Source organism: Egretta garzetta, unplaced genomic scaffold (genome assembly GCF_000687185.1).
Source record: "Egretta garzetta isolate BGI_Z169 unplaced genomic scaffold, ASM68718v1 scaffold117, whole genome shotgun sequence".
Taxonomy (NCBI): domain Eukaryota; kingdom Metazoa; phylum Chordata; class Aves; order Pelecaniformes; family Ardeidae; genus Egretta; species Egretta garzetta.
In genome coordinates, this window is record NW_009260479.1 from 796,166 (window position 1) to 808,005 (window position 11,840).

Consider the following 11,840-nt stretch of genomic DNA (forward strand, 5'->3'; position numbering starts at 1 on the left):
ATTGGCTCATAGTCATATTTGCATACTGACCACTGTGGTTAGGTGGGCACATTCCACAATAGCCCTTGGCTATTTTATTGTTATCTGTCTCCCCCCCATCCAGTGGGTGCATCCTTCAGGACCAGACCCATCTATCACCACGGCCACAGGTGGTTATCACTTGAAAGAGGTCAAGGGAGGGGGATTTGGAGGGGAGGGGGAGCACACCACCACACTTAGTTTGACATAGGTGTCCTCTTGGTTGCCTTCATGGATTTAGAAAGAGAGGGATAGAATCATGGAATCATTTAGGTTGGAAAAGACCTTAAAGATCATCAAGTCCAGCCAGAAATAATTATTTTTATATCCCTTGGGTCAGTTGGTGTCAGCTGTGTGCCCCCTCCCAACTTCTTGTGCACTCCCAGCCTCGTCAGCTGTCCCAGGTGTGCCCCCTCCCAACTTCTTGTGCACCCCCAGCCTCCTCGCTGGTGGGGTGGGGTGAGAGGCAGAAAAGGCCTTGGCTCTGTGTAAGCCCTGCTCAGCAACAATAACAACATCTCTATATTATCAACACTGTTTTAATCACAAATCCAAAATTTAGTCCCATACTAGCTACTATAAAGATAACGAACTCTATACCAGCCAGAACCAGCACAATGGTGTTTGTCTATCGGTGTAACTCATATTTTGCCACTGCCACAGAATCAACAGGTTCAGCTGATTCTTTTGTGTGTGTGTCCTTGAAAATTCCTATTAACCAAGGATTTCATCTTCCTGTGGAACATGATTTCAGAAGTCTATATAAACAGACTGGTATCACCAGAGGACAATTTATTTAATTTCAGGATACTGTGCCTTAGGTCATCTCTCTGAAAGATGCCTACTTCTCTCCACCACATATCCACGGAGCCTTGTTTCAGTAATGGAGATTTAGAATTCTTGCTGTTAAGTCCTACCCAAAGTATCTGAATTGCCTATGTAAATTACTTGACTACGGGTCAGTATAGTTTGTGCTTGAAATATATATGAAAGTTGGTATGAAAAACCTTGCCCTAAGGCAAGTCCAGTGTAGAGCATAAGAGAAACCACAGAGCTGCAAATCTGACACTTTTTCATGTCTTATTTTGAAACTGAATTCCTGAAGAACTAATAAAGCAGATTATAAGGTTTTGTTTGTTTGTTCATTTTTTATGTAGAACTTCATTTCATAAACACTGACCAAGCAGAGTTGTATAGAAAAGCAGATGGGACAAATCAGTTCTAAGGACCATATTGCGGATCTACTTGATATTTTTAGTTTTCTCTCTGGAAAAAATCAGAACATGCAGCAGCAGGGTTCTCCTCTTCAAAATCCTAACATTTGACAAGTGAGAGGAATAAATTAAGCATTTTACCTGTTGAAAGCATCCAGGGGTGTCTCCTGAGTCTCCTGTAGAGGACTGTGAAGCAGGCAGCGTAGGAAACGAGGGGCAATTGAACAGGCTTTGACACTTTTCAGCAAGCTCACTTTGTTTCACCTGCTACAGAGTGATCGCCCTGACTTTCTGTCTAATGTGTAGGATCTGTCCCTTCTGGTTTTCTTTTGTGGGCAGCTCCCTTACCATCTTTTTCCACCTTCTGTATCTGCAATGTTTCACCTCTGCTCTTCATTCTGTTTCTCCTTTAAGTTTTCTTCTCACTCTCGGTATCCTACATGCCTTGTTTCTTTAGAAAGCAATGTGATATTAAAAAAGATTCAGCCCACTTTCATTTGAAATTCAGCTAAAAAAAAGCAGGCCTACAAATACATGCAGTAGAGACAGCAATCAGCTTTGATTCTTGAATTAGAATTCATATGTTGCAATTTAGACCCTTAAAGTTAGATACCTAAAAATTAAACTTCTAAATTAGACATAGAATCCTTTTAAAGCTACCAGTGAGTGATATCACATCCGCGGTGTGGTTCATCTCACTGTTTTACATGTTTTGATTAGGAAAAAACAACCTCCCCCTGGAGGTGCCTGTATAGCCTGCTGACTGCAGAGGGAGCCTGTGACACACACCTTGATTTGGATCAGATGAAACCCAACCATATGGAACACTATTTCTGATCCAAGAGAATTTTTTTTTTCCACAATTATTATTAAAAGTTATTAAAGTTTAGCCATTTTAGTTTAGTTTTGCCAAAATATTGACAAGAGAATTAGAAAAGGGAATATATGAGTCCAGAGGCCTTAGATGATAACTTTGAAACTTTATACCCCTACAAGAGTAATAGCATGTATTTTTCAGCTACCATATCAGGCTGACTTTTTACCAGGAAGAGGTAAAACTGAACATAATATTTGAGATGCAGCCTCACCAGTGCAGAGTACAGGGGGTCAATCGCTTCCCTACTCCTGCTGGCCACACTATTTCTGATATAAGCCAGGTTGCTATTGGCCTTCTTGGCCACCTGGGCTCATATTTAGCTAGCTGTTCACCAACACCCCCAGATCCCAAGTGCAGGACCCAACACTGAGCCTTGTTGAACCTCATACAATTGGCCTCAACCCATTGATCCAGCCTGTCCAGATCCCTCTGTGGAGCCTTTCTACCCTCAAGCAGACCAACACTCCCACCCAACTTGGTAACATCTGCAAACTTACTGAGCATGCAAAATATCCCCTCGTCCAGATCGTTGATAAAGATGTTAAACAGAACTGACCCAAACACTGAGCCCCGGGGAACACCACTTGTGACTGGCCACCAGCTGGATGTAACTCCATTCACCACAACTCTTTGGGCCTGGCCATCCAGTTTTTTACCCAGCAAAGAGTACACGCATCCAAGACATGAGCAGCCAATTTCTCCAGGAGAGTGTTGTGGGAAATGGTGTCAAAGGCTTTGCTAAACTATAGGTAGACAACATCCATAGCCTCGTCCACTAAGTGGGTCACCTTGTCATAGAAGGAGGTCAGGTTGGTCAAGCAGGAACTGCCTTTCATAAACCCATACTGACTGGGCCTGACCACCTGGTGGTCCTGAACGTGCCGTGTGATGGCACTCAAGATGATCTGCTCCATAACCTTCCCCAGCACTGAGGTAGTTCCCTGGATCCTCCTTCCAGCCCTTCTTGTAGATGGGCATCACATAACCTTCAGTCAGGCCGCCTGATAAATGAGGGAGAGGGGCTTGCCAAGCTTCTCTGCCAGCTTCCTCAGAACCCTTGGGTGGATCCCATCCAGCCCCATAGACTTCTGTGTGTCTAAATGGTGTAGCAGGTCACAAACCATTTCCCCTTGGATTACGGGGGTTTCATTCTGCTTCTTAGTCTTAATCTCATTTATATTTCATATGTTGGCTCAAAGCTTAAACCTGAAACTTAGAGCTTAATTTGTGTGATTTCTGACGCACCTGTACTGAAAATGGGAAAGCAGTTTTCTTCAGACTTGGACTTTTTCCTAGAGGTTTTGATGACTTATATCTCAGACAGAATTTAACTTCATATAAGCACTCCTTGCAGAGGGAGCTCCTCATGAGCCCTAACCATTTCCTTTTGGCTGACTCTAGCCCATGTGCCTCCCCTGCCAAAATCCCTCTTGCTCCACAGCTGCAGGAGCTCGATATCTGCTCTCCAGCTGAGCTTTTACAGCAAAGCAGTTCGTGACTTCTCAACATGTTTGGTTATTTGGGCTGCCCTCTTGCACACACCCCTAGCAATAGGCTCTCACATCTTGTTTTCGCCTGGCACATGTCAATTCCTGCAACTCCCTCACTTACAGGGTAAACACAGACCAGCCACAAAGGCCATGGACTCCCCTGCTGCCTTTTCCTCTGCAGATGTTTACCCAATGTGAAATCAGCTACTTGGTGTTTGTCCAATTTTGCTGCTAAAAGCCTTGTTTTTCTCATCAAAAAAAGCTTTTCACCACTCCAACTCCCAAAAGCCTGTTAGAGGGGGACATGTTTTTTACAAGAATCTTTTATCAGACTATATTCCAGTTTTGCCTGTATTCCTCTTGCTCATGCCACACACTGGCACAGCCTCTGGTTACAATCTCTTCATCGAGACATTCCCAGCGGTTACACTTCCTGGAGCTATTTTATAAGTGCTCAGGTAAACAGACTTGCAGGGGAACAGTAATTTGGAAGAGCTGGAGCTGTATGAATATACAGGGAAATACCCATCTCTATATAAAGAAAAACAGCATAGGTACTGAGGAAGGCAATGCTCGAAAAACTGTGTGTGTGTCTGTGTGTCCATGTACATTCTGGAATATTTTTACATACTGTTAAAAAAAAAAAAAAAGGGCCCCATTTTCTCCTTTGAGGAAAATGAAATTAAGAGTTTAACATTTCTCCAAAAGTCTTCTCCCTAAAATTACACTATAGATCAATGTTTTCAAATAGTTTCAATAGTTTAAGAATAGCCTGTCTTTGGGAATTTTCATTATGTCATAAGCAAAAGCAGTATTAAACAAATGCCTTTTCCAGATGCAAATGACAAAAGCAAAGTAAGGAAAAAAAGAAAAAGGAAAAAAACCAAAAAAGAAAGAAACAAAAAGAACCCAACATTAAAAATGTGAGCTATGAATTAATCAAATTAAATTATATTCTCCACTGTGTCTCTGGGAGGAAAGAAAATTACTGGTGTTCCAATAGTTGCTACTTTATTAAAAGCCACTCTATTTTTTTTTTTCAAAGCTTTTAAAGCAGAGGCAGACTGAGATTAAAATCCAACCAGCAGTTAAAAGCTACTTTCCTTTTGTTACTGAGCTTCTGAAAGGGCACTCAGGAAAACAGATGCATTAAAAGCTGAGCGATGAGGATAGAGAGCGCTTGCACCTGGCTGCTTCAGTGTGTTTTGTTCTATGCCCATGCAAATGCCAGCAACAGCAAAGTAAATGTCACATGCCAGCAAATTAGGTAAGCACCTGCTTAACCTAAGTACTGAAAAAAAAATGGGATTTTCTGGGTAGTTCAGTGACAGAAATCAGGATATGAAAAGGCACTGGGTGTATTTAGTCTGGTAATAAGCCTACATTTTCACTGGGGACCAAGGCTGGGCTATAACTTCATTTTTAAGATGTCCAGGAAACCTTCTCCAACACCAGGAGCAGTCTACAGAGGGAACTGCGCTATCACTTTGCTGATCTGTGACAAAATTGGCTGTCACAAGCAACGATTTTTGAGCAGAACTGGATCCAACACATGCAGGCATACCTGTTGGAAAAGCCAGAGGAATTGCACCAAGGCAGATAGATTAGCATGTATCCATGGGGCTGCATATCCATGCAGGTCTCTGGGATCCTCCTGGATACAAGCCCTGAAACATCCTGCGAGGTCCTGACACATCCTAGGGAAGGACAACAAAAGGGCTCGCGAGTGCATGAGGTACCTTGCGGATGCCAAACGAAACAGCTGACTGGTAAGACAATAGTAAAACTGGTCACACCTGATAAGAACCAGCTTTGAGGAAACTCCAGGGTGGTCTTGAACACTGTAATTTTGTACAGTGCCAGCACAGTGAGTGCAGGCAACGCTCACAACTTTCTGCTCCTTGTCCGTGTGTAGAAGAGCGTGCTGGGAGGGATCATCTGGCTAAAATTCAGTACATTTACAGCCGATCTAGGTGGGCTTCCTCCATAAACCATGGAGAGCTAACAAGGGGAGTCTGCAGAGCAATTCATCTCATCTCAAAAGAGAGTATCTAAAATGATCAGGTAAATCACATCCATTATCTATTCCTCTCTTTCAACTATAAAGAAAGCCTGGGATGCCTGGCCTGAATTTAGGCACCTACCTCTTAGATGACAAAATAATGCCAGGTGAATCCCACCTCTTTGCACCTGACCAGGTTGCATCGGTAAAAGCTTGTTTTCTTTGTAACGCTCTCCCATTATGAAGACACACAGTTCCTATGGCAGACATATCTTCAGCATGAAAGAAAAAAAAAAAGATGGTCAACAAAAGGGAACCCCATGATACATTTCTTAGGTTGATAAGTAGGGTATTTTGATTTTTTAATGGTGGTAGTTGTCTGCATTTCCTGCTCAAAGATATGAGAGCAAATTTTATATTGAAAAAGATACAAACCCCACCATGCTTTGGATTAACACAGCCCCTGTTCCAGGAAGAGACTTCAGTATGTGTGCAGCATTAACCATGTGAGTAGGTCGAGTTGGTTTCCACAGCTGTTGTGGACTGTTTTCCAAGGATGCAACAACTCCTCAGAAACATTACAAAGACTCTAAAATCAGTAGAAAAATGTTCATTTCTCAGTAAAACATTGACGTTTCCAAATTATTTCATCTCGCCCTGGCTATGAAATGGATAGGAAGTTAATGTTTCCAATACCTTCATTGTTGCAGCCTCTTCTTTATCAGGAGGCAAGTGAAAAAGCTATTTTCAGTCAGAATTGGAATGGTATTTTTTTAATCCCCTGCATGAAATATGACAGCTCTAGTGGCATGTGGAAAATTATTCTATCAACAATCATCTAGCCATAAAATCTTCTTTTTATTCATTCTTTCTCTTTTTGCTATCCACAAATACTCAAAAAACTTTTTTTTTTTTTAATGGACTCTACAGCTATACAACCACTGACCAGAATCAGAGTTGATCTGCATTTCAGTTCTGTCTCTTTTACCAAAACTGATCCTCACAGAGGTGACTACAAGCCTACAAGATTTTCTCTCTAAAATCCATTTAAAAGTATTAAAACACCGTAAACACACTAGTAAAATGAAACGAATACAGGGAACTACTGAGGTTTTGTCACAATATTGGAAAAAGTGACACGACGTGATTTTTAGAGCTGACTTCACACATGCATCCATTACTGTCACAACCCAGTGACCAAGCCACCATGGGGACACCGTGAATGAGTTTCCTACAACTGTGAACACCCAAGCAGCTGTGGCACTAAGCCCAGCTCTGCTGTTAATTCTTTTTTTTTCTTTTCTTGGCACCTCAGGTGGATTTTAAGACTTGAATTGAGCTTTGTACAACCGCAGCAATACTGCTGCCCATACCTGAGGTGCAGGCTTTTGCACCAAATCCACATTTGTTGCTTGATGCAGTATAGCCTGAGAGAGCCCTGCTTCTGGCAGGAGTTGTTTTCACTCAAACACTAGCTCTGAGGCACTGATTAATACAACCAAATGAATCAGGCTTTGCTTTGTCAACTTTGCCATCTGCCTGCTTCTCCGTCAATCTGTCCAAATGGGAGGGGATAGCCCCACAGAAGTCCACCTCCTCCCAGACACTCCCACCAGCAATGCAAAGAGTCTCGGTAGTCCCCAAAGGGACTGCAATGTATTCCTTTAGTGCTTGGAGACGTCTATAGGCTGCCATGGAAAGTCATTATGGCCCTGAGTGGCCTCCAGGGTGGCTATAAAAGTGAAGTGATACATATTCCACTTAGCTGTCAGTCAACAGTTGTCTTGCAAACAGCTTTCAGGCTGCTCTCCAGTCGTGTTTGCTGGTCCAGGAGCCTGTAGACCATGCTGAGGGATGAGTATGAGCCTCAGCCATGCCTGTTTTGCAGTCTCACAACCTGTACAAGGCTAGCCTCAAGGGCACCTTGGGCTTGCTCTATTAAGAGACATCCAGTGTGAAAACATGGCAGCACCCTGCAGAGAGGCCTCCAGGTGCCTTTATGATCATTTCAGCAATCCCAGGCAAGCAGTAAAGGAAAGAAAGATGTGATGTCCTGGCTGTAGGATGGATAGTGGAGTCCATTGGTGCTGTACTGAATGCTGAGAGTCTCACTGGAAAGACAGTGAAATAATTCATCCATTGAATGGAACATCTTAATTGGTGTGTGTCAAGGGAATCCACCCAAAGTATAATCCAGTCGTGGTGTGTCTTTAAACTAAAATAATTATATAAATGGTACATATGGGAATAAGAGAGAACTAACCTGTAATCTGTAGATTAAAAAGCCTCATTACCTGAGAAAAAGTCATAAAAAAAATAAAGTAGCCTAGACACAAATGAAACTGAGGGCAAAACCACATCGTAATGACAGGAACCAGGAGATAAAGGAACACTGAGGTTGTCTTGCTCCCTATTTCTGAAACAGCTTGTGTCTTCCCTCACGCCTCTATGGAAAAACACACAAGGGTTTTCATTCCCAACTAAAAAAAAAGTTGGGATGTTTTCAGAGTAATCATATGGTATTTTAAGTCCCCCCACCCCAGCTTGTTTTCTAACGTGCACTTTGCAACACAACTGTATTTTTTTTGTTAGAAAAGGTGGCAGATATTTTCATGGAAAGTTCACTTTAGACCAGCACTGTTTGTTCATCCTCCTATAAGAAAAGAATAATTTTGCTAATATTTTAAACATTCAAAGAAGGGTGAGAAATCACTTTGACCCAAGTTGAATTTGGGAAAAAGAAATGGATACATATAGCCCTCCAATTTGGAAGTGGATTGACCAGAAGAAAGGACTATATAAACTGAGCTTGGAGCAAGAAACATCATCACCTTCTAGACAGCTCTGCACATGACTGGCTATGGTACAGATAAAAGAGTCTGCCAAGTTAAGTGAGGGTAATAGGGGAAATAAAGAAACACAGATATATCACAGACATTTGTGTGTACTCTGCGATATCAAGGATTTATTGTATGTGCTCCTGTTTCTTTAAGAAAGGTATTTATTGTCCACTTCGATACAACAGTTTTGTTCAATCATGTACAAAATTGCGGGAAAATCCTTTTGTTCCCTAAAATTGTAAATAATATTTTCACTTTCTCTTTTCGTATTTTAAAATATTAATATATATAAAATATTGAGAGCATTTGAACCAAAGTATAGTAGAAATAAACATTTCCAGTAATTTAATATTATGAAAAGAAATATGAACACGATATATTTTTATTTGTGACTAAATAACATTGATATTCTGCAAGCATAAAAATAATGAAATATTCATACAGACTGCAATTCTCTTTTTAAGCTCTTTGGTTATAAGATTTTCATAGTATGTTATAAAATCATTTTCACCAACCAAAAAACTCACCATCACTCTGTTTGGACATATTTTGCAGTAGGCAAGGTCTGATTAAAAGCTTTATTCTTGATGGATAATTGCAAGACATTAACCTTTAGGGTGGCATATAGGTATCTTAATTTGATAATACAAGAGCACAATTCAAGCTAGACAGTGATTGTGTAGATGTAATTCTCTCTTGCAGTGAAAGCTGATGTGGATTATGTGTGACTGATCTCAATTTCAATTTCCAGACCTCTCCCCGTTCCCAGTCTATTATAGGTAGATGGGGACATCTCCCTTTTCCTACAGGTACATACAGACAACACAGAAGATCTTGGATCTTAATACATGGGAGGGTTTCAGGTGTAAAACTGGTTTCGATAACAAATTTTGCTACTAGATTTCTTATTAGAATAATCAATCTAAACCTCACTAAACACTGTGGGCCATTTTTAATATTTTTATGTTTCTCTTCTCTACAGCATCCTACAATAAGGTCAATGTCCTTATCCCTGTAGGACACCCCTTGATAGAGGTGCCAAGTGTTTACTGTATTACAGTTTGAATCATAATTCAAATAAAGCAAAACACCGAAAACCTGATCTTTCTTCACTCAAATCTGAAATTATTTTATGATGTAAAAACAATAATAATAACCTTGCCTTGATGTTAGATAAAGGCAAAAGAACCACAGGGGTTCACTGTTAGTTTTTATATGATGCACCGTTTCATTTTTTTTAATATAAAATATAAAATATATACTGTTTGTAGGAGAGACTTTGCCATTGCTATTGATTGCCATTGAAGTTATTAACAGTGATACTGTGTGGGGAAGCAATGTAAGGCACTAAGCTAGACAGAAAAAAACATTGTAAAAGAGTGATTGCCTTACTAAGAAAAGATAAAAAAATTTAGGACAAAACCAATGGACAGGAGTCTCACGCTACTTGAATCTGCAGTGTAGAAGAAACTAATCAAATACTCCTCAGTGAGATATTCCCATTCAAAAAAATAAATGTAAGTTGGGGTCTTCAGTGATGCCATGCTGTCAAAAATTTTACTTAATTTTAGGAATCTAGCAGGTGTCTTTGAGGGTAGAAGGAAAAAAGTTAATCAATGTCATACACTTGGTTGTGATACGACATAAAAGCCAGGTCCAAATGACTTCAGTTGCACCTAAACTGGCAGAAATGGGGCAGATGCATCTAAAACCACTGATCTTCTTTATTTTTTTCTGCTGCAGCCTGCAGTGAGATCAGCATAGCCACCGCTCCTGGAAGCTCTTTTTCACTTCTGCCTTTACTCATTGCAGTGTAAGCCCTATAGCAGTTTGCATACCATGGAAATGATTCTCTATCTTCAGGTCAGTTTTCCATTGCTCTGGCCCTACTCCAACTGAAAGTAAATAATACTTAGCATAATTTATTCTTTAAAGGTTAAGGAGTTTCTGTTACTCACACTTTTCATACCTGTTTTATCAAACTTTGCGTGTGACAGACAAGAACTTGCAGAAATATAATCTTATGCAATGTATGCACATGCTGCTAAGCTGGTGTTAAGCTTGGTAAAAATGATCTAAATTCAAGACAATTCCCTTCCTGAAAACCTGAAAATTTCTTAAGTTTTAAAATTCTGCTTAACATTTCATAATCAAGATTGAATTTGCTAAAAATGTAATGTAACCTTATTATCTATGCCATGCCTAGTCATAACTGATATTAATATTCTAATTAAATAGAGTCATTTTAGCCACTTCTGTTTCCAGTATCAGCTATTCCACAGGACAGTATTCCCCCTATAGTGGCTATTTATTTCAGGAAGGAATGCAATGCTCTCTGAAGATTCCTGCACATGTTCATGTTAGCAAAAGCTGAGATGACTAGAAAGGACAAGGTCCTAGTTTTTGATAGCCTTACTTAGGTAAGAACAGATGCTGCAGATACTTGAATGCAGCCAAAAAGTTGTCCATATTATATATGATACAAAGCTAATAGAAATTATTTGGTCAGACTGCCGGTATTCTTGATTCAGAGGGGTTTGGGGCCAAGCCTAGAAAAGCAGAGCCCTGAGAAGTCCATGTATTCATGTGCCTTCATATCTCTTACTAACGTATCCAGTTAATGTCAAAGTCATCATGGTAACACCATTTCAGTATTGTAGGGCTTAATTACAAGCCAGAAAATCCAACTGATACAGTCAAGACTTACAAGTCTTAATGTGACCCGTTATATCACTGGTTGAGACATGAAGATAAGAAAGTTCCATCACACATTCAGAAATCAGCTGAGCTAGACAATGGTTGATCTGCTCAGCAGAAGAAAGATTTTTATTTCTTATCACCTCTTATTTTATCTTCCAGTTACAGGGCATGATGGTCTTGTGAGTAAATTTGCCATTTCACAGTTAATTATACAACAACAGAAATGCAGAAGCTGTAGAAAATCTTCGAAGCATGTATGGGTAGAGATGAGTAAAATTCAGACTTCTTGGTTGAGCTGTTACTCTGGGGTCCTTTCTAGATGATAGAGACCATGATATTTTGAGGCTGAAAAAAATCCATCTGCAGGAAAGAAGACTCATTCAACTACCTCAACACTCATGCTTACAGGTTTTGCCACTTTTTCACATTAGCTGGATGCTATAGAACACTGAAAGCCCTGCAAACTCATCTCACTCTTAGTCTCTTACTTTCAACAGATTGCCAACTGTTTGACACATGCTTCCATCCAGCTCCCCTTGAACCCTCCTGGATAAAGGAAGGAAACCAATATAAACAATATCTTGGTCCCTACATTGTGTTCCAAAAAATGACTACAGGAACGGAAATAAACTCCTCCCTCCCACTGCTCCCTCAGACTCTTCTCCCACCCTCAGACCTGAATTCAGCCATTGTTGTATT